This window comes from Mytilus galloprovincialis, chromosome 1 (genome assembly GCF_965363235.1).
Source record: "Mytilus galloprovincialis chromosome 1, xbMytGall1.hap1.1, whole genome shotgun sequence".
In the NCBI taxonomy this organism is placed as follows: Eukaryota; Metazoa; Mollusca; class Bivalvia; order Mytilida; family Mytilidae; genus Mytilus; species Mytilus galloprovincialis.
The window spans coordinates 26,043,456-26,049,343 of NC_134838.1; the positions used below are offsets into that span (position 1 = coordinate 26,043,456).

General features: G+C 32.6%; 1 long non-coding RNA gene across 1 annotated transcript; it reads left to right on the forward strand.

The window, feature by feature from the left end:
• Positions 1 to 1,188: 1,188 nt before the first annotated feature.
• LOC143070731 (uncharacterized) lies at positions 1,189 to 5,328 on the forward strand. The gene is made up of 2 exons (XR_012976668.1): positions 1,189 to 1,549; positions 5,079 to 5,328. It is a non-coding gene; the product is annotated as an uncharacterized LOC143070731 (long non-coding RNA).
• The last annotated feature ends 560 nt before the right edge of the window (positions 5,329 to 5,888 follow it).

The window sequence follows — 5,888 nt, forward strand, 5'->3', positions numbered from 1 at the left end:
CCATGATTCTAGTGTCAGCATCTTAAAGTGAAAATGGTACTTAACTTGAACTACATCACGTGGTGCATAATATAGAATATCCTAAGCATCTGTTACCACAACTATAATTCCATACGCACGTAAGACATCATCCACTCTTGTTACAGTTTCAAGGTATTTTTTAGGTAAGGACATAATACTCAATAAGCATACTCCTTAGGAAACACCTTGAAATTGTAATAACAGTGGATGTAGTCTCGAAATGAACAAAGAGATAACACATAGAGTGCCGTATACGGTGCAGGAAATGCTTACCCATTCGGAGCACCTGATTTCACTCCCGGTGTTTAGTGGAGTTTGTGTTGTTTCTTAATTATTATTTATAACTGTTGATGTAAATGTCCTTTGGTTTTGTGAGTCTTTGTTTACTCCTTGGTTTTGATTGTTATTGTCCACGTACATAGACAATAATGGTAGTTTGAAGAAAGATACAAGTAGCAAGAGCTACATTTAGGTGAAAGGGAATACACTGACTAATACGGGGTCAAAACAAATTCCTCAAAATTTTCTGAGAGAGATAACGACAATAAGAAAGAACTTTTTACTTTTCATTCACAGCAGCTTACTAAATAAAATTTTGAGGAAAAGGTAGTTGTAGCAATAAATGCTCAGGATGTTCAGTGTTTCCACCACATGATGATGTTTTAATTTTAGCACTATGTATACATGAAAAGGCTGATACTAGAATCAAGATGCATGTGTCTAATGCAGTGAAACACACACTTAACTGAGTCATGACTCGAAAAGTCGATACTGTCATTGGTGTTTCGCTATTATGTGACATAGGGGCAGATGAACTTTGGCTTGCATTTGGAAGTGGGAACAGCTTTAGATATATATATATATATATATATATATATATATATATATATATATATATATATATATATATATATATATATATATATATATCAATTATTGGCGTAAAAGTCAGCATTTCGTGCGTAAAAATGACCACCAAAGTAGGCACGGGGTTTAACTATGCATTTCCCTGCATACTTAAACTGTAGCGATATATTTCTCTATGAAAAACTTATTTGTTCATTGAATTACGGTATTTATCTTAAAGGCTTTTACATTATCTTCCACATGCACCAAAAATTAGCTCAATTGCGTTTATTTTCGTGAAATGTCGACACTTCGAAATTTCAAGACGTATATATGATGACTTATGCGCTTGCTTCAAACATATAACTTAAGAGTGCACGGTCTTTAATCATATATTTCTCATTTAAACTGATATATATATTGCTTTTTATTTATGAAATAGATAAAGTGTAAAATACCTTAATTTTTGGTTAAATTATATAAAGCCAACTTTCTTAGTTAAAAAGATATATTTAATAAACCGATATATACGCCTCGTTAAAAGGGTTTTCTTTTCTAGCAATGAATCTCACGTGATTAAATACGTCACATGTAATGTGAAGGACATTTGATATCATGTACAGTCTGTAGAAAATGGAAGTTATATATTTTGAGATTTACACTATATTACGAGTTTATCAAGGTATGAAAATTCCAAATAGGATTTTATTTGTATTATTTGTTTATTGTCAGTATAATAGATATAATAGATAGGTATTAAATGCATTTAGTTGTTATTTTTGGCTAGATGAGCTCTTGACCTACTTAACGTAATAAATAACAATAGCTTATTTACATTTAAATTTATCACAGACCCTGGCGGATCTAGAAATTTTCATAAAGTAGGGGCCCTCTCTAGTCAACTTTCAATGATTCCACAGTGGCGGATTCAAAAGCGGTAAGATTTTGTGTTCCCTATATAATCCCCCCTTTTTTGTCCTGGGTTGGGAACCCCTTTTTAAAATGGTTTGATCCGCCTGTGTTCCCTTAATATTTAACCACTTTTCAGAAATAGAACCCTGCGCCCCCTTAAATCTACCTCTGGGCTCTGGGTTATATCTCCAATTGAGGTCATATTAGAGAAATCAGGTGTACAAACACCAAAGTAGGCACGGGGTTTAAGTATGCATTTCCCTCTATACATAAACTGTAACGATATATTTTTATATATGTATTGCTTTTTATTTATGAAATAGATAAAGTGTAAGATACCTTAATTTTTTGTTTAAATTAAGTAAAACCAACTTTCTTAGTTTAAAAAGATATATTTAATAAACCGATATACGCCTCGTTAAAAGTTTTTTTTTATAGCAATGAATCTCACGTGATTAAATACGTTATTACAATGATTTTTATAGTTGTTACAATAATGAAACAATAATGACACAAATCATAAACATGAATTTAACTATTTCTTAGATGTTAATCTACAACCAGATCAGAGCCATATACATAAAAAGGCACAACAATATATTTATTAGCTAGATGAGCTGTTGACCTACTTAACGTAATAAATAACAATAGCTTATTTAGATTTAAATTTATCACAGACCCTGGCGGATCTAGAAATTTTCATAAAGTAGGGGCCCTCTCTAGTCATTATTCAGTGATTCCACAGTGGCGGATTCAAAAGCGGTAAGATTGTGTGTTCCCTATATAATCCCCCCTTTTTTGTCCTGGGTTAGGAACCCCTTTTTAAAATGGCTTGATCCGCCTGTGTTTCCTTTATATTCAACCAATTTTTCAGAAATAGTTCCCTGCACCCCCTTAAATCTACCTCTGGGCTCTGGGTTATATCTCCAATTGAGGTCATATTAGAGAAATCAGGTGTACAAACACCAAAGTAGGCACGGGGTTTAAGTATGCATTTCCCCTCTATACATAAACTGTAACGATATATAATTATATATATATTGCTTTTTATTTATGAAATAGATAAAGTGTAAGATACCTTAATGTTTTGTTTAAATTAAGTAAAACCAACTTTCTTAGTTTAAAAAGATATATTTAATAAACCGATATACGCCTCGTTAAAAGGTTTTTTTATACGCCCGTCAAAATTTTGACGGGACGTATTATGGTATACAAATGTCTGGTGTCCGTCCGTCTGTCCGTCCGTCTGTCCGTCTGTCCGGCGTAAACATGTCGCACCGTAACTTGAGAACGACTTATCCAAATTTCATGAAACTTAATATAGTTGTTTCTTATGATGGTCAAATGATCTGTATACTTTTTGGTGAAAATAAGATTTAAACTTTTTGAGTTACGGCACTTTGTAACTAAAACAGGGGTGTGCTTTTTTTCACATGTCGCACCGTATCTCAAAAACGTTTCTTGATTATTGCTTAAAACTTTACACACTTCTTAGTTATATTAATCTTAATATCTGTATACTTTTTGGTGATGATTCAAAATTTCTTTTTTGAGTTTTTGAGTATTTTGTTAAAAGGGGGAGGGTTTTTTTACATGTCGCACCGTATCTCAAAAACGATTTATGATTATTGCTTAAAACTTTACACACTTCTTTGTTATATTAATCTAAAGATCTGTATACTTTTTGGTGATGACTCAAAATTTTATTTTTGAGTTATTGAGTATTTTGTTAAAAAGGGGAGGGTTTTTTTTACATGTCGCACCGTAGCTCAAAAACAATTTATGATTATTGCTTGAAACTGTACACACTTCTTTGTTATACTAATTTAAAGATCTGTATACTTTTTGGTTTGATTCAAAATTTTATTTTAGTGATATTTGTAAAATAAAACAGGGTGGGAAAGGGGGGGGGTTCACATGTCCCGCCGTGTCTCAAAAACAATAAATGGTTATTGTTTAAAACTTCCTCAGAAACTATTTATGGTTATTGCATAAAACTTCCACACAAGACGTCGGGCGTAAGCTGTTTATTTTTTTATAGCAATGAATCTCACGTGCTTAAATACGTTATTACAATGATTTTTATAATTGTTACAATAATGAAACAATAATGACACAAATCATAAACATGAATTTAACTATTTCTTAGATGTTAATCTACAACGAGCCATATACATAAAAAGGCACAACAATATATTTATTAGCTAGATGAGCTGTTGACCTACTTAATGTAATAAATAACAATAGCTTATTTAGATTTAAATTTATCACAGACCCGGGCGGATCTAGAAATTTTCATAAAGTAGGGGCCCTCTCTAGTCATTCTTCAGTGATTCCACAGTGGCGGATTCAAAAGCGGTAAGATTTTGTGTTCCCTATATAATCCCCCCTTTTTGTCCTGGGTTAGGAACCCCTTTTTCAAATGGGTTGATCCGTCTGTGTTCCCTTTATATTCCACCAATTGTTCAGAAATAACACCCTGCTCCCCCTTAAATCCACCTCTGGGCTCTGGGTTATATCTCCAATTGAGGTCATATTAATGCAGTTTTCATCACTTATTTTTCAAGATTCATCATAACACAAGTTCTTTATCTAATAATGTATATGGCTGAATCCGCCCCTGTAGAAATTATCTTTCTGAAACACAAAATGCATTTAACTTTTACACATCTAGTGTATGACAGATCTTAAAACTTTTCCAACTGAAGCCAAAAGCCAGAAAACTTTTTATTCTCATAGTGGTGTGAACATGATTGTTGTTCCCATAATACTTGTTCCCCCTGGAACAAGTCTTTGAATGGTAATAAGTTCTTTGGAACAAACATAACATAATTTTATTTCCACCTTCTTAAGATATTTTCCTGGAACTAAAATGTTATATGGTTTCATAATATCTGTTCTTTTAGAGAGAGTGTCATTTGATTTTTTATACTTGATCACACCTTAGTTGATATTCACCTCACATTTCATTTACCTGGACATGAAGTACATACAAAGAACATGAAGAGTGGGCAAGAAAAGGGGAACGTGAACCCTGGAACACATATTTTTTTTTTAAATCTCCGGACTGACTTTAAATTTAGTCCCTGTTTATTTTTTAATAGACTGTGAGAGAAATCAGGTGTACAAACAAGAAACACGAGGCCGGGATAAGGTACCGGTACTTCATGTATCTCTAACAAATGTAAAATTCAAAAAAAATATTATAACACAAAAAAAAAATTATAAAAAGAGATACTGAAATGTTTTATTTAGTGTATAAAGTGTTTTTTCAAAACTAATATATTTTCTCGTTTCAGCTGAAAGTACCTCTCTAATAACTGTTTATGTGCTGCTTAAAAATATATTGCAGCACTTCACAGTTGCTTGAAAGGTTGAAAATGTCATCATGCAGAAATTAGAGCAGATTCCTCAGATTAAAATCATTGAAAATGGATAGATGCACTGGTCCTGGTGGTATACATCGATACAATTAATCTTAATTACATTTGGAATGAAAATTGTCTTCTTTTTTGTTTTTTTGCACGATAAAACCAATATTTAAAGTGAGTCACTCGTTAAAAGTAATGTTTATCCCATTCTTAAACCAATGCATGTATATCATCAACTTAGTCTTCTGTGCATTTCTAATGCAAAATAAGGCAAAATGTTTGGTCCGATTTGATTCTGTTATTACAAACTTTTTAAACAAATTACTTCCCTTTGTTAATCTGAGACTGGTTCCATACCGGACAATTTGGCTTTTGCCAATGCAAAGTATAATGGATTGAAAATGATGTATCGGCGGTTAAACTAATTTTGTATGAAAAATAATTTCTGATGTCGTAAGTATTTATCTAAACAACAAGAGGGACGAAAGATACCAAAGGGACAGTCAAACTCATAAATCTAAAACAAACTGACAACGCCATGGCTAAAAGTGAAAAAGACAAACAGAAAAACAATAGTACACATGACACAACATAGAAAACTAAAGAATAAACAACACGAACCCCACCAAAAACTAGGGGTGATCTCAGGTGCTCCGGAAGGGTAAGCAGATCCTGCTCCACATGTGGCACCCGTTGTGTTGCTTATGTGATTACAAATCCGGTAAATAGTCTAATTCG